The 21,128-nt window shown below is 49.5% G+C and overlaps 1 protein-coding gene across 3 annotated transcripts in view; it reads right to left on the bottom strand.

Annotated features, from left to right (window-relative positions):
* The window catches only part of PPARD (peroxisome proliferator activated receptor delta), an 81,347-nt gene extending 60,556 nt beyond the window's left edge, over positions 1-20,791 (bottom strand). For 2 of the 3 annotated variants that reach the window (XM_058733673.1, XM_058733676.1), the window contains exons 1-2: positions 20,636-20,791; positions 16,765-16,848 (exon numbers count right to left, since the gene is read on the bottom strand). The gene's annotated coding sequence lies outside the window, so the exon portion shown is untranslated. The remainder of the gene's footprint in view (positions 1-16,764; positions 16,849-20,635) is intronic. The other variant, XM_058733674.1, reaches the window with a different exon arrangement.
* Positions 20,792-21,128: the final 337 nt, after the last annotated feature.

Raw genomic sequence — 21,128 nt, 5'->3', positions numbered from 1 at the left:
TGGTCGTTTCAAAGATAAGAAAAATGCAGCCAAAGTACATAGTACAGAGAAAGTGCTCAATATAAAGCAACTGTTACTATGGGCCAGCAACTTTTCACCAAGGTTAATAAAGACATCTCCTAATGTCTCTCTCTCTCTCTCTCTCTCCATTTTGACCCCTCTAGTATAATGCTAGCAGATTAACTGTCTAAAATGACAGCTACCACATTATTCTCCTACTCACAGGCCTTCCGCTGGCTCCCCCTGTCCTCACGTCAATCCCAACTTCTCAGCCAAGCGTGTCAGATTACCTACAATAATGGCTGCATACGGCCATGCTGGCCTGCTCCAGTCAACCCCATCCTCACTACAACTTGCTACTGGAGGTGGTCTTCTAAACTTGCTCGCAATAATACCTGCCTCCTGACCTCCAGAAACTGCAAGATCATAAATGTTACTTGAAGCTGCTAAGCTCTGGGGTAATTTGTTATGAGGTGATAGATAACCAATACTCTTGATTTCCCCGAACACATCTGAGCTGTTGCTCCTTGACTCACACTTGCCTTTCCCACATCTCTGCCTGCTGCACTTCTTTCCAGCCTGCAGGGCCCACCTCATACGCCAGTGCTCACCCTGAGACTTTTTTTATATTTTTGAGAGAAAGGGAGAGACAGTGTGAGCAGGGAGGGGTAGAGAGAGAGGGAGACACAGAATCCGAAGCAGGCTCCAGGCTCCGAGCTGTCTGCACAGAACCCGGCGCAGGGCTCAAACTCAGGAACCGTGAGATCACAACCTGAGCCGAACTTGGATGCTTAACCAACTGAGCCACCCAGGCTGAAACTTTCTTTTTAAAAAAAAAAATTTTTTTTTTAACGTTTATTTCTGAGACAGAGAGAGACAGAGCATGAACGGGGGAGGGTCAGAGAGAGAGGGAGACACAGAATCTGAAACAGGCTCCAGGCTCTGAGCAGTCAGCACAGAGCCGAACTCACGGACCGCGAGATCATGACCTGAGCCGAAGTCGTACGCTCAACCGACTGAGCCACCCAGGCGCCCCTGAGACTTTCTTAAAGTACCATCAACTAGCCTCCTCTGGGAGCCTTTCCCTGTTCCCCACCAACACTGTTCCCAAGTATGTCTCCATCCTTGCATCTGTCACACTGTATCATTATCAACCTGTTTATCTGTGTGCAAAACGACAGATGGCAAGGTTATTCACTGCCACAGAAGACTGGAAATCACCCGCATACTCATGTAGCAAATGAGGGAGCCGCGAAAAAGAATGAGGAAGCTCCATAGTGTACTGGTATGCCAGGAGGGATAAGATACAATATGTGAAGCAAGGAGGCAGACCAGTGAACACAGCTGTCTGTTCGGCATGGTGCCGGTGCTCGGCACCGTCTACTACTGCCTGCGGAGGCGGCAGGAGGAGAAGCACAAGAAGGCGGCCGCGGCCGGCGGCCTCAAGAAGACCATCATCAAGCTCATGTACGGCCCGAGATGGAGGCACCTGGCCGGGCCCCGCTGTCGGGACCCAAGGCCATGACCCTCATCCCATACCTGCCGGCAGCCGCCAGCGAGGCAGAGCAGTACAGCTGGTGGATAGCGACAACACGCCAAAGGCCAGCAAGGGCAACTCCATGGAGGTGCACATGGGACAGCAGGCCGAGCACAAGGACTGCGAGCTGGGCCAGCCCAGCCCTGACAGCCAGACCTCGGTGGCCTAAATCTCCACCATCGCCAAGGAGGGGGACAAGGTCAACCAGATCATCAACAACTGCATCGACGCTCTCAAGTCTGAGGCCACCTCCTTCCAGGGCGGCAAGTCTTTAACATCTGTCTATATTTGGTTGGTTATTTGCATATTTTTGGACCATGTGTGGTCAGACTGGTATTTGAATAAAATAACATATCAAAAAAATGGTTGAAACAGTAAATTTTATGTTATGTATATTTTACAATTAAAAATAAAGAGCCGGGGTGCCTGGGTGGCTCAGTCGGTTAAGCGTCTGACTTCAACTCAGGTCACGATCTCACGGTTTGTGAGTTTGAGCCCCACGTCGGGCTCTGTGCCAACAGCTCAGAGCCTGGATCCTGCTTCAGATTCTGTGTCTCCCTCTCTCTCTGCCCCTCCTAGCTTGTGCTCTGCGTGCCTCTCTCTCAAAAATAAACACTTAAAATAAAGAGAGAAAGTGGGGCGCCTGGGTGGCGCAGTCGGTTAAGCGTCCGACTTCAGCCAGGTCACGATCTCGCGGTCCGTGAGTTCGAGCCCCGCGTCAGGCTCTGGGCTGATGGCTCGGAGCCTGGAGCCTGTTTCCGATTCTGTGTCTCCCTCTCTCTCTGCCCCTCCCCCGTTCATGCTCTGTCTCTCTCTGTCCCAAAAATAAAATAAAAAATGTTGAAAAATAAAAAAAAATAAAAAAAAATAAAGAGAGAAAGAAAGAGCCAATATGGGGCACCTGGGTGGCTTAGCCGCTTAAGTATCCAACTCTTGAGTTTGGCTTAGGTCATGATCTCACAGTTGGTGAGTTCAAGCCCTGTATCAGGCTCTGTACTGATAGTGCAGAGCCTGCTTGGGATTCTCTCTCTCCCTCTCTCTCTCTGCCCCTCCCCGCCTCTCAAAAATAAATGAATAAACCTTAAAAAAAATAAAAATAAAGAGCCAATAAACATAATAAATAAATGAGTGAGGGCACTCTGCAGCCACTTGGGTAGTTCCTCAAAATGCCAAAGTTGGCATATGACCCAGCGATTCCATCCCTAGTTATATTCCCAAAAGAACTTAAAGCATATATCCACACAAAAGCCTGTCAATGAATGTTCACAGCAGCCAAAAAATGGAAACAACCCAAATGTCCATCAGCTGCTGAATGGATAAACAAAACATGGTATTTTCCATAAAGTAGAATGTTATTCGGCCATAAAAAGGAATGAAGTACCATTGCATACTACTTAGATAGCAAGTACACAGATTAACCTTGACATTATGCTGAATGAAAGACAGACACAAAAGGCCACACATTGTAAGATTCCATTTATGTGAAATATCCAAAATAGGGAAATCCAGGGAGAAGGATAGGTTAGTGGTTGCCAGGGGCTGAGGGGAGAGTGGTGCCAGGGGCTAAGTACAAATAGGTACAGGGTTTGTTTTGGGGTGATGCAAATGTTCTGGAATTAGAGGTCATCAGAGAGAATACACCAAAACCCCTTGACATACATGCTTTAAAGAAGCGAATTTTATGTTATGTGAAGTATATCTCAATTTTAAAATGCTAGAGAACTATGGGGCGCCTGGGTGGCTCAGTCGGTTGAGCGTCCAACTTTGGCTCAGACCATATCTCGCGGTTCGTGGGTTCAAGACCCACATAGAGAGCTCTGTGCTAACAGCTCAGAGCCTGGAGCCTGCTTCGGATTCTGTGTGTGTGTCTCTCACTCTGCCCCTTCGTGCTCTGTCTCTCAAAAATGAATAAACATCAAAAAAAATTTTTTAATGCTAGAGAAACATATACAATGTAAAATAAAATAAACTGCTCACATTTTGCCTTGGGGCTCAGTGATTCAAAAGCCTGTCCCTGTCCGTGCCCTCTCACCCTGCAAGGCAGCCTGTCCATCCCCTCCACCTCTGTGTCCCCTAACACACTCTGGCTGCTCACCAGCCCTTCATTGCTCCCATGACTTCCCACTTTTGGGCTCTTGGGCAAGGCCTGTCCCTGCTTCTTTAGACCCATCCCTGTCCTGGCAGGTCTCCACCTCCTACAGACCTACCCAAGACCGTCTGGAGGCTGAGACACCAGCCCCAAGAGTCACCCCAGACGAGCTGCCCAATGACCAGGACTGCAGTTACAAGCATGTGTCAGCTGAGGGATTCGGTTTCACGGAGGAACTTAATTATAGCTCAGGAGTGGAGGAAGGGAGAAGAGCAGTGCATGCTTGAGGGGATGTACAGGAAGCTACCCTGCTCTGTGGCCCAGAGGGTTTCTGCCAAGTTGTACCAAGACTGGGATCCACAGGAAAACAAGTATGATCCAGGAAGGCCCATAGGAACACACGACTTATAGAAGTCATCCTGTCCATAATCATGAATTCCTGGCCTCACCATGTAACACCAGCCTGTGTGCAAATCAGAGGGGCCCAGAAAAAAAGCTGAGATGCCAAGACTCACTCACCCTCAGGGCTCAGACAAGCCTTTTCCTCACCTAGTGCCAGAGATCTCATTTTTTTCTGTAAGAAGTAAAGGGGAGGCATAGCTTATTCCTCCCAGAATACCCCATCTTCAATTTTCTCGCTGGCTCTGAGCTGTTTTTCTAGAATGGAATCTGAGCCGTTGAGGGTGCTGGGAACATCTTCCTTATGCCTGACTACTATGCTCAGATCCCTGCCTATTGCCCAGTGAGGTGCCACGGAGCAGCTGCTGACACACAGAGGCCAGCAGGGCCGGGCACACCAGACCTGTGAAACCACCTGGCCTGGGCACTGCCAGGTGGAGAAAGCAGACCAGGTGCAAGTTCATGGAAAGAGCAGGGCCTCGGTGGAGGAGCACCTTTCACCAAGACATATTTCCTTATCAGGGAGCCTGGGTGGCTCAGTTGGTTTAGTTCTGACTTTGGCTCAGGTTATGATCTCACAGTTCATGAGTTCAAGCCCTGCGTCGGGCTCTGTGCTGACAGCTTAGGGCCTGGAGCCTGCTTTGGATGCTGTGTCTCCCACTCTCTCTGCCGCTCCCCCGCTAGTGCTCTCTCTCTCAAAAATAAACAAACCCTCCCCCAAAAAAATTAAAAAAAGAAAGAAACCACTTGAAAAACTGGAAAGGCAAGTCGCAAAACTGAATGATAAATACTATCCCATTTTTGAAAGAAAAAAAATAAGTACACAAAGTCATAGTAAAATCTGAACACAGACTAAACTTTACAGCCGTCACTTATGGATGGTGTGACTATGTATGACTTGTATTTCGTTCTCAGTGCTTAGGTGTATTTTCTTTTTTTATTGGAGTATGACCAACATACAGTAGTTTGAGGTGTACAACATAATGATTAGACATTTGTATCCACTGCAAAATGATCTCCACTATAAGTCTCGTTACCATCTGTCACCAAAGTTACAAATATTTTTTCCTTCTGGTGATGAGAACTTTAAGATTTACTTTCTCACCAACCTTCAAATTTGTAATACAATGTTACTGACTATAATAATGCATGCTGCCCATTCTATCCCCATGACTTAAGTATTTTCTAATTGTCTATTATGAATAAGCATTATTTATATAATTAAGACATTTTAAGATAAATTAAAAACCACACACATGGAAACGCTTGTGCCTGAGTGCCAGATCCATATCCTAAAAACGACTGTTTTCCAAATTCCATTATACTGGCCACTGGTGGTATCTGATTAATTTCCAAGCCCTCAAGTACAAGTTTCCAAAGATGTCTTTCATTGTTACTAGCTAAACAGCTTGCCAGTGGCAAACCCCTCCCCCCTTCAAAACCTTGGGCCCAAGCACCGTGAATCACCTGGTCGTGTCTGCACCCATGGGATCCAGGTCCCTACCCCTCCAGAGCTCACAACCAAAAGCCAGAGCTTCAGAAAGGTGCAAAAGGAAAAAAGCAGGGCGGGGGGGTGGGGGGTGGCGACTGACATCCTCCAGCTGGAAGACTCCTCACTTCACCTGACTGTCTCATCCAAGGCTCAGGTAAGGGCTGGAGGGGGTGGACTGCAGGAAGCTGCCATGAGAATTACTCTATGGGCTCCGCAGGGAGTCAACACCCACTCCAGCCAACATTCAGAAGAAAACAGGAAAATAAATAGTCTTGAAGTTCTATTCACCAAGGAACATGTACTGGCATGCACCCCAAGCCCTAGGTGCCTAGGGTCCAGAGATCCGCTAACAATAAAACAATCAACACTCAATGAGTGATACACCTATGCCTTTACAAGTAGGAGCTCTTTTAATCCTCAAGCCAGCCCTGAGGGGTAGTTATCTCCCCTTTGTTATAGAAGAGGAAGCCACTGAGGCATAAAGTGACTTGCCCAAAGCTACTAGTAGAGCCAGAACTCAGTCCCAAGTATTCTGGCTCTCAACCAGTACCCCAAATTCCCTCAAAGTCCTTATCCTCAGAAAGAGCCAGTGAGCTAAAAATATGAAGAGTGCCACATGCTACTTCCTGTTCTGCTTCAGGGGAAAGCTCCTTCCCTTCTGAGGAGCCAAAGAAAGGAGGAGTGCGACTGTCCCTCTGTCCAAGATCCCCTGGGCCTACAGCTGGCCTGAGGAGGGGCCATCAAGGCAGGCAGGGGAGCACAGTCCCCAGAGCCCAGCCAAGGACACCGCTGAGATGTTACTTATGCCTGTCTCTTCTGATTCCCAAAGCCTTCCCTGTACCCCAACCCCTGCGCCTCCAGTCAGGAAGTGGGAGCAGAAATAAAAATAGCTCTCTAAAAATAAGCCAAGGATGGCAAGGTACTAGAAAGGGGAAAAACATAAGGCCCCGCTCGTTGAGCCCAGTGTCCTGCTGGTCTAGGTAGGAACCAAGCAGCTGAGTAGGACAGGTACCCAGAGCCCTCATTCTGCTTCAGCCTCTGCTCACAGTGGATACCTGCACACATTCACAAGTGCCTGCAAAGCCCAGGCTAAGGGGACAGAGCAGGAAAAGCAGTCTGAACTGAGAAGCACAGGGGGAACCAAAGGGCTTAAACCCCAGCTCTGTCATTTGTCAGGTGTGTGACTTGAGTGGGCTCTTTAAGCTCTGTGATCCTGCACGTCCTCATCTGTTAAATGGGAATACCAATACCTGCCTCTTGCAGGCTGGTATGAAGGAGAGTGAGCTCACCCATGGCATGACATCTGGCCCAAAGGAGAATCTGAATAAAGGCAATTTCCTTTTCTTTCTTCTCTCCATATCTGCACACCTGGGCCACCTTCTCTCTTTCTTCTCTCCCTTCGCCAGACTGCAAACAGGCTGATTAATCACTCAGATCAGAGATTGGTTTTTTTCCTCCTTCAAGCCCCTGCCACTACACATGCCTGGCCCACCAGTTGGCTGGTTATTTCTTCTGGTTCTAGGGGGTTGCTCACGGCCTTGAAGCAGATCCAGGGAGGCACTAAGTACAGCCATTCTCAGGGCCTCCTCTTCCCACTGACCTGGCCCAAGACTGCGCAGGGGGCTCCAAAGCCTGCCAACATCTGGTTCTGCCCAGTGACCAACAAGGCACTCTGCTGGGCTCAAAAGCAGGGAGTGCTCTTGGAAGCCAACACCAGTCTGGCCAGTCAAGCAGGTACTTTCCACACCGGAAGAATTACAGTCAACCAGCCATCCTCTGTGGGGGAGGCCTGCTGTGTGGTAATCAAAGACACAGCTTTACACACCTGGGTTCACATCTCAGCTCTGCCACTTACTAGTTGTGCAGCTTTTAGGCAACTTTCCTAACCAGTCTGAGCCTCCACATCCTCATCTATAAAACGGGCATAATGAGTCCTACCTCTCAGGGTTGTGGGGATTCAACAAGGTGATGATGCATGTGACGTGATTAGCACAGTGCATTCAACACCTTAGAGCCATAGCTTGCTTGGCTCCTGGGTAGCTACTGACTTCTGTGGGTATTAGACACGGGTGAGCCCAGCTCTCGAAAGAACTCACAATCAGACATCAGAGCCTAGAATGCAGGCAATAACTCCACCATAATATAGCACGGTAGGTGCTGAGCCAGAGGTACGAGAAGGGAGGCTCCCCAGACCCCCGGGGGAGGAAGTGGAGAGAAGGAGGCAAATGGGAAAGACTGCCAAAACCAAACACCTCAGCTGTCTTTCAATAACTAGCCAAGGGGTCCTTAAGTTTCCTTCTACAGACGTCTGACTGCTGCCCCGTAAAGTGACTTCCCAGACAGGGCTCCGGCACAGGTTAGTGCCAGTGCTACTCTAGGAAGCAAGCCACTTAGGTTGGCCATCCAGTCACTCTTCCGTCTGACAAGTGCTTGGTGAGCCATCTCTGCACAAGACACTTGCCCATCAAGGAGCCAATTTCGGGGGAGATGATCTTTGAACGTGGCTAATGAACACTCATCAGGACCGAGCACGTGACTGTGCGGTGGAGGCTGCTCCCTGGCGACTCAACAAGGTCTCTGATTCATCGAGAACATCAGATGGATGGATCAGTTCTTTCTCACGGTGGAAGCAGAAGGAAGAAAGGAGGGCAAGGTCCAGGCCGCAGACCACAGAGGGAAAGCAGCACATGGGCAGCACGGGCGGCGCTGGAACCACCTCAGGAGAGGTATTCTTGGTTGTCTGCAACGTGCCCAGGGTGGGGGTACAAAAGTGAATCAAAAACAGATGGTCCTGGCTGTGTGTGAGAAGACAAGGCTACCCTAGGCTGGCAGGGGACGGAGACAGGCCTTGGCCTGGGTGCAGATAAGCCTACTAGGTCAGGAAATGGGCTAGAAAATGGACAAAATATTTTTCTACAAGGTGACACGCTGTAAGGACATGAAAGGCAAATTGTAAGTAGATGTCAATACACTGGGGCGTTAAGATGCCAAAAAAAAGAGATGTCATAGAAATCATACACTGCAAAAATAAAAACAAGACTGGGATAATACAATTTTGATTGGATGCATTCTACAGTTTGGGAATTTATTCACCTAGTGATTTTCACTTGGGAGATAGAAAATGATCATTGCTCAGTTTGCTTATTACCAAGGATTTTTAATTTCTCAGCAACAATTTGATGCCATTATTTAAAGCAGGTTCTGGGAAGCGTCACCTCAGACTATAAAATCAGGGACACAGGCATGGAGAATTTAATCTGTGGGGACAATTTGTAACTGACCCCTAGATGGCAATGAAGCTTACCATGAACTACTGACAGATTGTCATTCTGAAAAGTTGCCAAAGCACCAGAACTGGCATGGGGTCACTATCCAGGAACAGTATGACTTTTCAAGCTGGGCTTACTTGACCTGTATGGATCTGATTCTTAGAAACCCAAACCACATCATGAGAACCTAGAGGAGGCAGAGTCCCTCGGATTGGAAAGGCCACTCCCAGGAGAGCTAGGGGCTCTGAGACATGGTGGGGGCAGGCCTGTGGCTGCTGAGAAGCTAAGTGGTGACCATAAATGTGCAGTGGCACCAGCTTACACACTTTGCTCCTTCTTCCAGCAGCCCCCAGCCACCTGGCTGAGTAGTGGGGGAGAAGGCAGGCTATGTGCTGCTCCTGGGAGGAAAGCAGGGAGAAGAGTGGGCTGGTTAGACAGAATGTCAGGAAGTCAGCTGTGGGACCCACACTAAGTAGCCCAGGAGGAGTGGAGTGGAAAGAAGTAGCAGGCCTGGGGGCTTGGAGGTCCTCATGGGCTGAGGAGGAGGGTGACCGAAGTGAGGACCCCCAGAAAGCACCCCAGGACTGCCTGGGGAGAGCAGAGCAGCCAACCTGCATCCCTAGGAACACAGCTCCATACCACTACTGACAGTGAAAGTGCTTTTCTTATTCAGAAAGAGGAGAATGCTTTTCCCCCCTCTTCCAACATTTTAAGTTGACTACGTTTACCTGCTGATGTGCCGTAGGTACGATGTGATAGATATTCTATGTAAAGGAACTGAGGAACACAGGCATAAAGACCGAGGGGTCGTGTGAGGAGAAAAGGAAGGAAGAGGCTAAGGGCCAGGTGAAGTAAGAGATTTTACAGACTTCTGGGTCAACGGTGATCTGGCCCCAGTCACCTCTCTGACCTCACCTTCTATTCTTTTCTCCCCTCATTCCACTCCAGCCACAGTGGCCTCCGGACTATTCCTCAAACACCCAGTCATGTTCCCGCCTCTGGGCCTTTGCACCTGTTTTCCCTCACTCAGAAGATTCTTCCCATACATGGCTCACTCTCCTCTTCGAGCCTTAAGATTATCTTCTCAGTGAGGCCTTCCTCAAGCCCTCTATTTAAAAGTGCCACTACTTCTTTCCTGCTTTATTTTTTGATATAGCATTTACCACCATCTGACCTGTTCACTACATAATTCTGGCTCTCTCCTCATTCTCCACCACAACCACCACGAGAGCAGGAGTCTTCTTCATCTGCTTGTTCACTCCTTCACCCCAATGCCTAGCACATAGGAGGTACTCAATATATGCCTATTAACGAGTGGTAGATGGAAGCGGAGTGAGATGTACACTAATCCTGGATCCTCAACAGTCTGAAAGAAACTATTACTGATCTGATTGAAGGTATGGGGTGACTTACAAAAACAAGGATCAGACACTACCTGAGGCTTTCTCTTTTACTCCTAAGAACTCTTTTAAAGGTTCCCCCAAAGAGCATATTGTTTCAAATATTAGTCTGGGAAAAGGCAGGACCTAGAATCTTGAACTGCTGTAAAAGGGATGCTCTAAGACTGCCTTAAAATAGGAACGAGGACCAGCCAAGTCACCACCTGTGCCTGGAGGTAAATGAGACCTATAGGTAGCTTCCTACTGCCATGGTTACAAATTACGAACTTAGTGGCTTAAAACATAATTATTCTCCTACAGTTCTGGAGGTGAAAGTCCAAAATCGGTTTCACTCCAAAATCTAGCTATTGGCAAGGCCACGTTGCTCCAGAGGTTTTAGGGGAACATGTGTTTCCTTGCCTTCTCCAGCTTCTAGAGCTGCATTCCTTGTGTTCCTTGGCCTCGTCCTCCATCTTGAGATCCAGTGACAGTCACACTGCCTTCCTCTGTATCAAATTTCCCATTGCCTCCCTCTTAACAGGACACCTGTGACTGCACTTAGGGCCCACTCGGATAATCCAGGATAATCTCCCCATTTTGAGATCCTTAATTGCATCTTCAAAGTCCATTTTGCCATATAAGGTAGCATCTACAAGTCCCAGGGGTCACAGGCTGGATATTGGATATCTTTGGGGACCATTACCCAGTCTACCACCACGGAAGACAGACTCCAAAAGTGCGGAAGGAACATAGTTCAGACCTCTGGTCCACATGAAAGAGGGTCAGAACAAGAATCCTGGCAGCGTCCTGGACTAGGGTCTTTCTTTTGCTATCATTGCTTGCTATTATCTAAGGGGTGGGGAACTAATTTCATGGAACTGAGCATTTTGGCCGCTGGAAGGCCTCCTTAAGGGAGAACGGTAGTCTCCAACCTGAAGCCTCCAATGGACCACACAGGAGTTCATCCCAAGATGCAAGTGCTGTGGGGTCAAAGGGAACCCACCAGGATCTCTGGACTGTCCCAAAGGCTTTTGCAGTAGGGGAAGCTGGAAAGAAATGGTCTGGACCAGACAAGCAAGCTTAAGATCAGGGATGGCAGGTGAGCCTTCTCTCATGAGAACTGCCTTGCGTAGAGGGTTCCAAGAACTCATGTGGCTTTGGAGAGGAATGCTGCTGTGATCAGAGCACCAGATCAGCTAGTAATGTCTGACGCCAGGAACGGACAGGTTAATGACAGTTTACATGCTACACATTACCAACTCTATCCTGCATGGCACCTCTGGGAGCTATAGGAAGGTGGCTTTGGCCCAGACACCAAAAGACCTGGAAAAGCAAAACACAAGAAACACAACCACTCCAGGAGATTGCTTTACACCTTGGACACTGTCCCTCTGTTATGGAGACATCATACGGCTTCTTACTTAGTTGGAACATGCTACTCATTGTCAATTACTTCACTGCTCCCCAAAGTCCTCAAGGGCCCAGTGATGTGACTGAGGAGGATACATTTCCAATGTTAAAAACTACACGCTTACTGTATTGGTTTTACTGATGTGCTGTTCACCGGTGGATCCAGCTGGCCAGAAATATTTAGTGGGTGAAGTGACATAGCAGTGGCTCTCAACCAAGAGTGATTCTGCCCCCTTGATATGTGGCAATGCCTGGAGACATTCTTGGTTTTCACAACTGGTAGAGGGAGGAGCTATCAACATCTAGTGGGGTAGAAGCCAGGGATGATGCTAAACATCCTACAATACACAGACAGCCCACTTGATAAAGAATTACCCAGCCCAGGGCTGCCTGGGTGGCTCAGTTGGTTAAGCGTCTGACTCTTGGTTTCAGCTCAGGTCATGATCTCACGTTACATGAGACTGAGCCCTGCATCTGGCTCTGTGCTGACAGGGCAAAGCCTGCTTGGGATTCTCTCTCTCTGCCTCTCCCCTGCTTGCGCGCGTGCACACACACACACACACACACACACACACACACACACACTTTCAATCAATCAATAAAAGATTTACCCAGCCCAAAATGTCTGTGGCTGAGAAACCTGGTGCTAAAGGAAATGGAACCAGAGGCAAAGAAAGTAAAGTGAGAGTTATGAACAAGGCAATATTTGAAGCAATTAAGGGAAACTGAGGAAGGGACACCACATTTGCTTGTTTGGAAAAGAGGACGATAGGTAAAGCTCTGGGTTCTGGCAAATTGAAGGACGTCCTGTTTTTGAGGAGAGTGGGCCCACAGACTGTTGTATATGGAGGGTGGCCTGCTTGGCTAATGTCGCCTATTGGGAGAGCAAAGTTGGCCTGCACTTCCATTGGCATAGTAGCCAAAAACACGTGCTTCTGAGCTCACAACTCTTGGATGAGGGAAGTGCCAAAAGCAGTGATAAGACAAGGATCACGGTGTTACAGCAGATTACAAGTGAAGGCAGGGAAAATCTGTTTTTAGATACCTGTTCGTCTAACAGCGCAGAAATGAACTTCAGCAGCAAGTGGTTTTCCCCTAACACTGGGGAGCCTCTCCCTTCAGCATTCGCCTCATGAGAGAACTCTTTCAAAAGTGTGTCACTATTAGCTGTGGAGAATTTGGTAATGGTCTTGGGAGGGCTGCTGAGGTGATGGCAAGGCCGGGCTGGGAGGCAGGCTCTGAAGACTGGACTCAGGGTGGGGGGTGGGGAAGGGGAGGTGTCGCAACGCACTGCCCAGGACACCAACTGTTTAACAGCACCTGCAGAATCCCCGTGCTGAGGCTGGGCCCCCGGAGCCACAGCCTGCAACTCAGGGAAGGCACTGTTTCGGACAGGCATTTCTTCCTGAGCTCTCCACCTCAGAACGTAGCTCGGTACAAAGGGGGTTTGGGACCTCAGCACAGCCCGAGGTTCACGTCAGCCATTCAGTCACCCCGTATACCCCATATACCAGAGCTGAATCACCCCCAGGTCCGTCCAACACCAAATCCACTCCAGCTCTTCCCACGGTCTCTTCTCAAATGAAAAAGCTACAGAGGCTGGGCAAGACATGAGGTGTCTAAACCCTGAGGCCAGGGCCCCCCAGGAAGCACAGAAGGAGTGGGCTCTTTGCCAGCTTGGTGAGTCGCCCCTCAGCCTGGAGCAGTTCCTCCATTCCCAACCTCCTTCACACTCTTTTTGCTGTTTCCCCCTTTGGCCTCCTTCTCTCCCCCTCTCCCTACCAGCCTCTAATTTGTCCCCCTCTTTCTGCCTCTCACTCTTCTCCTCGCTCCCTAATGGTCCATGAGAGCGAAACGAAGATGTAACTGAAACACTGTTAGTGGTGCTACAACGAAGCTTTATTTTTTTCTTTTACTAACTGGTTTTTCTTTTTTTCTTTTATTAACTTTTTAATGCGCCTTGACAATAAAACCTGACTTTAGTTGCCTTCTACCTTTGGTGAACCTTTTGATCTGTCCTGTGTACCAGCGTCCCTGAATAAAGGGGGGATGGGGTTCCTCTAGCCATGCCCTGGGTCCTCAATCTGTGTGGCTGAAAGATCGAAATCAAAACCAGAGGAACTCAGATTTAGTATGAGGAAGAATTTCCTCACATTCAGACCACTGGAGTAGTCTCCTACCTAACCTCTCTATCTCCATTCTTTCTCCATTCAATCAATCTTTAATGCAATATTAACACAATCACCCCTTGCTCCAAAACCAGCAATGGCTATCCACTGCCCAAAAAACACACAGTGCAAATTCCTTCACCTGGCATTTGATGGCCTCTACCAACCTACTAGGAATTTCCTAACTAACAGTGGTTCCCAGGAATGGAAATGGCGAGAAGATGCACTTTTCTCCTGGAAGTATCACTCATATATACCGGCCAGGCTACCTCACATAAGGGATGCTAAAAAAGAAGCAGTAGCTGGTCTCTGAGGAGCCCTCTCTCCCTCCCAATGAACCATGCCTCTTGGTATTCATACCCTTGTGCAGTCCTCTGAATCTGAACTGGTCCTGAGACCAGGAAAAGACAAAGGAATTGACACTGTGTTACTTCCAAGGCTAGGTCACAAGAAACCTTACCCTTTAGCCCTGATCTCTCAGTATACTCCCTCTTGGGATGTTTCTGTTCAGAATCCAGCCATTGTGCTGTGAGAAGACCAAGTCACATGCGGAGGCCACATGTAAGCACTCTAGCCAACAGCCAGCATCAAGCGCGAGCCATGTGAGTGAGCCAGGGTGGATGTCCAGCCCAGTTGAGCCTTCAAATGACTCCTGTCCCAGCCTCCATTTGACTAAAGCAATATATCCCAACTAAGAACTGCCCAGATGAGCCAGTCAACTCAAACAACAATGAAAGATAATAAATTATCAATTCCACTTGAGAATATCCTAAATGAGGGGCGCCTGGGTGGCTCAGTCGGTTGAGCACCTGACTCTTGATTTTGGCTCAGGTCATAATCCCAGGGTTGTGGGATCAAGCCTCACATCAGGCTCCATAATGACTGTGGAGCCTGCTTGGGGTTCTCCCTCTTTCCCTCTCTCTCTAAAATAAAAAAAAGAAAAAAAAAGAATGTCCTAAATGAGACAATAAAAACTAACTTCATTAAATTTTGACCTTTAAGTACATGTCTTTTAAATATTCTTTGTAATAAAACAAGAGTTACGTGGTTATCGAGAAAAAACAGTCATGAGATTGAGTTGCAAGCTAAACCAGTCATTTTTTTCATGATACAACATTTTTTACTTGAAAGAAAAGAGTAACAAATTATAAGGTTTTTTTAGTGTTTATTTATTTTTGAGAGGGAGAGAGACAGAGCATGAGTGAGGGAGGGGCAGAGAGAGGGAGACACAGAACCTGAAGCAGGCTGGAGGCTCTGAGATGTCAGCACAGAGCCCAACGTGGGGCTTGAACTCACGAACTGTGAGATTATGGCCTGAGCCAAAGTCGGACACTTAACCGACTGAGCCACCCAGGCACCCCAAGAGTAACAAATTATAAGTTAGATTTGAGTATTTGACAGACTTTGTTTTAAGTTTATTTATTTATTTTGAGAAAGAGGGGGTGGGGAGGGGCAGAAAGGAGAGACAGAATTCCAAGCAGGCTCTATACTGTCAGCACAGAGCCCGACACGGGGCTTAAACCCACAAACCATGAGATCATGACCTGAGCTGAGATCAAGAGTTGAACGCTTAACTGACTGAACCATCCAGGCGCCCCTCAAAATCTTTTTGTGTACATGTCTTCTCTCCCCAACTAGATTCCACACACTTGGGGGACGGGAGCAGCCAAGGACTGTTTCTGAAACATCTGTCACAGCACCTGACCCACAAAAGTGCCTCAGATGAGAAAGACAAAGATAACAACCAAACCACAGTTTTTTGAGATTAGCACTGAAAACTCTGACAGCCTCACCTTTTGCCAATGGAAACTAAGAAAGAAAACTTCTAGCTGGGACTGGGAGCTCAGAGCCTAGGGATAAACTGGACAAGTGACCCCTGGACATGTACAATTGCTGCCACCGTGACTAGCTGCTGCTGACACAAACGACAGAGCAATGAACCCAGGGGGAAGTTCTACCTTATCCCCTCGCGGGGAACCTCAGAAGTCTCCCAAGCCCCCCTTCTTCCTCATGCACATTTCCTTGAGACGAAAGGACTTGGTACGGGTTGGACAACAGGAGGGGCCCCCGCCTGAGGCCTTCCTGCAAGATCCACAAACAACCTGACCCCCACAGACTGACAGACACATGGGCTCGGCACCCTGTTTGGCAACAGGAAAACCCACAGGGTGTTAAAGGCAGAGAAAGGGAAGTAAGGCTCATAAACAGCTCCTGGAACCACTGAACTTCAGAGATTACAACAAACCAGATGGGAGCCCATGTTTCCCTGGCCCCCGGCAGGGACCTCACCATAGCCCGGCCTCCCAAATAGTTGGGACAATGACATTGAATTCCCTGTAGCTCCCCTTCTGAGAGTTTATAAAATCTGCCAGGCATCCTGAGGACAAACAGGGAAACAGTAACAAGAAGCCCAGAGCATTGTGCAGATCTGCTACGCTAGCAGAGATGGAAGAAAACGGCTCCATTTCTTACGCCCAGCTCACATATGCCAGCAAACCACAGACCCATAAGATGGGGACTGAATCTGGTTTTTTTTACTATCATCATTCCCCAAGTATCTACTACTGTGCCTGGCACATAGCAGACACTCAAAAATGTCTGTTGCACAAATGAAAGAAAATGACAGACACCATCTTTGTCTGGCACCCACACAGACAGAGAAGAAAAGTTTGTACACTGATTCATTTGACAAATATTTATTTAGCATCTCCTCGGTGCAAGGCAGTCCTAGACACAACAGGAAACAAAGTTAAGTCCCTGCCCTCGTGGAGTCTATGTTTTAGTGGGTGTAAAGGTGAAAAATCTCAGTGCTCTCCCCAAAACTACATAAGCCATAGACCTTTAATAATGTTTAAATAAATGCCCACTATGTGTAAACAATGAGTACCAAATGTTATGATAGACACCTGGGATCTAGGAACTCAGCCCCAGTGAAATCACTTCATCTTTTGGGCCAGGATCCTAAATCTGGGATGTGTCAGTTGGTTGTCAGAGGTCCTTGTGTAAGGAAAATGGGATTACCGCTTTGGTGCATCTGTCCTCATCTGTCGGTGAACAGAAGCCACTGCGTGAGTACCACGTGCATGCCCAAAACACCACGCAACACTGCAGGATAGAAAGAAACCCAACATCTTCAGCTGAGAAGCACCAGGGGTCAGAAAAGCAGCTTTAATATTATAATTAAACACTAGGGCTCAAAAGGTGCTCCCAAGCAAGCTGGCTCTTTCTCTGTCCTTCCCACACACACACACACACACACACACACACACACACCCTGAGATGTTGTTATTCTGAGCCTGAGTCAGCAAATATTTCCCAGTCCTGGAAGTAGTGTGCTGATTTCCAAGTAAGCAGACACCGGCTTTGCTGATTTTACCAGGGTGGGGCACAAGGAGCTGGCAACGTGAAGAAGGATCTGGAGTCCAACATCCCCCACAGGTGGCAGCTCATAAATGGAGATGCCCTGAGTCATGCTTGAGTCCTTGACCCAAGCCCCATGGAACCAGGACTAGAGTCACACCCCAATCACCAGCCTCAGAGTTATGAAGGCCAGGAACCACCTGCCAAGGAAGAAGACCCACATGTCTGAAACCTGATGCAAGAGGCCATCTCCTCCCTGCCAGGCTCAAGCAAGTGCCCAGCTCTCCTCTGAAACCAGCTGCTGTCAGTGGCTCCTCCCCCTGGATCCCAAGGCACAGAAAAATGCTCGGGGATTTGAAACCATTGACAAGCAGCCACTGTGCAATCTGGGACAACATGGCATAGACCAGGGAATCATCACACACAGAACTTCTGACCCAACACAAGCCAGAGCCTGGCAGGACAGACCAAGTCTGTGGAGACGCTGGGTAGGGAGGAAGAAGAGAGTGATCCCAGCGTGGACAGTGCAAGGCAGTGGGGCAGCTCCTGGCATTTCCAGGCCCTACTCAGGTACTGGACAAGGGCCCTGCAACTGAGCTTCCCAGCCAGCAGGGAACACACTGGGAGGTGAGCCTCAGTGACAGGCTATACAGCTGAAGTCTTTAAAGCCACAATCCAACTCCTGAAAGAGAGGAGCTACACGGTCCCAGAACATGCCAGGATCTGCATGCCCTCAGGACAGCTTGCACAACAGCCAGAACAGCTGTACTCTACCCAAAGCAGAAGCCTACTTGCTTCCGAGGCCAGTGTACAACACGGCTATCCTCTATCCGGCCCTTAGGGAAGAGATCTGAGGGACCACAGGCCTGGTAAGGGCCATTCTTCTTCAATGGGTAGAGGCACACACCAAAGGAAGAAAACACTGGTGGAGAGGCAAGGAGAAAGGCAGCCAAACAAAAGAACAGTCCGTTAAACTAAGGAGCTGACAGGTTACATCTTCTGTAGAATAATGTCAGGGGTCTGTCTGCCTACACCTTTTGAAAAACAGAGACGGCTGGCCCAAACTCTGCAAAAAATCACTGAATGGGAACTTGGTAATTGATAATCCTGACCATCCACAAAGGCCACAGAGTGGACAAACTGAAGGAATGTATCCAGCCAGAGCTGCTGGTGCCCAAGCTGTTGCATAAGGACTGGGCTTGCCCTCTTCTCAAGCCCTTCTCACCTGCTGCCTGGGTACAGAGCCCCACTAACGGATAAGCAAAGAGAGGAGTAGCAAACCTGTCAAAGAGCCAGGTCAAGTCCTTGGGAGCCAGAGACTGGACTAAATTACTGCCAAACACACAAGCTCACCTCCATCAGAATGACCCATTCAAACCCTGGAGGGATGCTTTTCACAGGAAGAAGGCCACCCCTTTTGGTCCATTCTGCCCAAATCTGACACAAGTACTGCTTAGGAAGGGGCTCAGGGGCCAGTGGAGAGGAAACTGGCTCAGCCGTCCACAATCGTACTCCTTTCACAGAAAAGGGTCAGTGCACAAGAGAATTCCAAAACTTTAAAGTCTGGTGCAAGCTGGTTCACTTGGCTGTCCACCACAGCTCTTGAAGGTTGCCAATTCTGGGTCCAATTCTGGCTCAAAGACAGAGAGCACGATCCTCAAAAGAGGAGACCTAGAAACCCAGAGCGAGGTGAAACAACAGGCCTTCATTTCTAAATGTGAGAGTGGGTCATGCTTTCAGAATCCTCCAAGATCAGATTGGGCAGAAACAGAGGATATGTTATTTCCTGAAGATCTCTCCAGGGGACCAATGCCAAATAAAGGAGCGCAAATTGAAAGCATCTGAAAAGAACTTTCTGCCTGACACGAAGACACATCAAGAAGGTGGTGGGGTCTCTAGCCCCAGAGAGGATATGAGTGACTGGACACAACTCAAATTCCGGACACCATCTAACCAATACAGCCCCACAACCTCCCCAGGCAGATATCCACCTGGCAGGGCAAAAGGAACAGAACTTAAGGTCCGCCTCCCTCTTGGATCCGCAGGAAATTAAGCTCTCAAGGAAAATGGAGGAAGAATCTTCAAGAGAACCTGCTCAGTGACTGACATCAGAGGCCCTCACATTCAGTGAGGTCAGGGATGTACGAGTGAAAATCAGAGGCTGGTTCAGGTGACCAATAACAAACAGGACAGCCGCCTGCCAGCCCCCAGGGCTATCGGGCTGGCAATCTATTTCAAAACTCATGCAGGAAAAAAATGTCTTGGACACAGTACAGAGGGAAAAGGTTAAGGCATTCTCTGGGGCACAACTTCTGGAGACTTCTCTTAGCTCTTTGGGATGGGGCACAGGGAGAAGGGTGGGCAGAGAGGACAGAGATAATCTGGAGTATCATGATGTAACCGTGCTTGGGTACATCCAGAGTGGAAAGACACGGAGCCCTGTTTCCTGGAAGGGGAAAAGAGTTGGATGAGGCCTCCAGCTACCCCTGGCACACACCCAACTCAGCGGCTGGTCTCTCCCCAAGGGTTCCTGGAAGTCAACAGACCCATAAAGGGGAAGTATTAAAACTGAGATTAGAAGAATGGTGTACAAATTGGACATCATCCCCGATGCAACACCCAAGTCAATTCTCCCAAACAGACCTGCCTGCTATTTACCTCAGACATTCAGCCCCTTACTTCAATCAGGGGCTGAATGCCCCCCACCCCACCCCAGGGGGGTATCTCAGCAGCAAGTCAAGGGAAAAGCGGAGTAGAGCATGGAGCTAATGCTTCTTCCCGAAGTAGAGGCAAGGAACTGGGAGGTAGGTGACAGGAATGCAGGGGACGGGGCTAATAAGGAAATTAGAGAGAGAGGCGAAAACAGGGCATCTGAGGGTAGCCAGGGTAAAAGGGGCTTAGGTAGACAGGGATTGCTGGCACGGGGCTGAAAAAGCCTAATAACACCGCGAAGATGAGGGGGAGCGGTAATCCTGAGGGGGGGGCAGGAAATGGGGGAAGAAGGGGGACCAGGATGGGAAAAGAGAGCAAAGACCGAGAGGGCAGACAGGGGGACGAAGGCAGGAGATAAAGATAACGAGAGGGACAGAGAAGATCCCCAAGGAGATCCTCGGTAAAGAGGGCAATGATTTGGAGACACCACAGAAGGGATGAAGGAAGAGGTCAGAGGCAATGGTAGGGAAGGGAAGAGGACCCCGAACCTTAGACCCAGCTCTCAGAACACAGAAATGGAACAAGACGGAGCCACTAGGCCCAAGAGGGGGCAGAGTCTGGTGGGGGAGGCTCGCGGTTCAGGCTCAGTGATGGGGGACCAAAAGGCTGGGGGCGCGCGGGCGCCAGGAGAGCAACAAACCACGGCGCACCGGCCGGGGCCGGGCCATCGGGAAGCCGCAGCGGCTCAACCCGCGGACCCCTGCCGCTCCCCCCACCCCACTCCCCACCGGGCCTCGCGTCCCAACCCGGCTGGCCGCCTCAGCCCGGGCCCGCCGTCTCCTTCCGCTGCTTGCTACCGCTTCCCCCGATCCGGACTGACCTGTTTTGGCCGCCTCCCGCGCCGCCTCTGCCGTCCCGCAGGCTCCGCAGAATCCTCCGAAGCCTGCCAAAACTTTTCCCATTAATCCCCAGCTCCGAGGCGGCCGCGGCGTCACACGCTGCGCGGCCCGACCCCGCCCCCACCATCCTGAGGTCACCGCGCAGCTCGGCCCCCTTCTCCCCACGCCCCCTTCCGCCCCGGCCGGGGCCAATCACCGCGCGTCCTGGACGCTCCCCTGATTCTGCACTCCGCCCACCGCATGTTACCCAGGACCCGCCTGGAGCGCCCTCTGGTGTGGGATGCGGGCGTGGCAGCTGAGGGAGGAGCAGGAGGGGATGTTCCAGGGCCGTAAGACAAGTCTGACAAGTATCGCAAAAGGGAATTTAAAGCTGGAAGGGAATTTAAAGGTCGTCTAATACAGCCTCCACGTCTTTCCACTGAAGAAACGGTCTCAGGGGGTGTGAGTGACTTGCGGTCAGAAGCCATGCCGGGG

This window comes from Neofelis nebulosa, chromosome 6, assembly GCF_028018385.1.
Source record: "Neofelis nebulosa isolate mNeoNeb1 chromosome 6, mNeoNeb1.pri, whole genome shotgun sequence".
NCBI lineage: Eukaryota > Metazoa > Chordata > Mammalia > Carnivora > Felidae > Neofelis > Neofelis nebulosa.
Note: the sequence above shows the minus strand (reverse complement) of the source record. Positions and strands in the feature narration are given on the sequence as shown.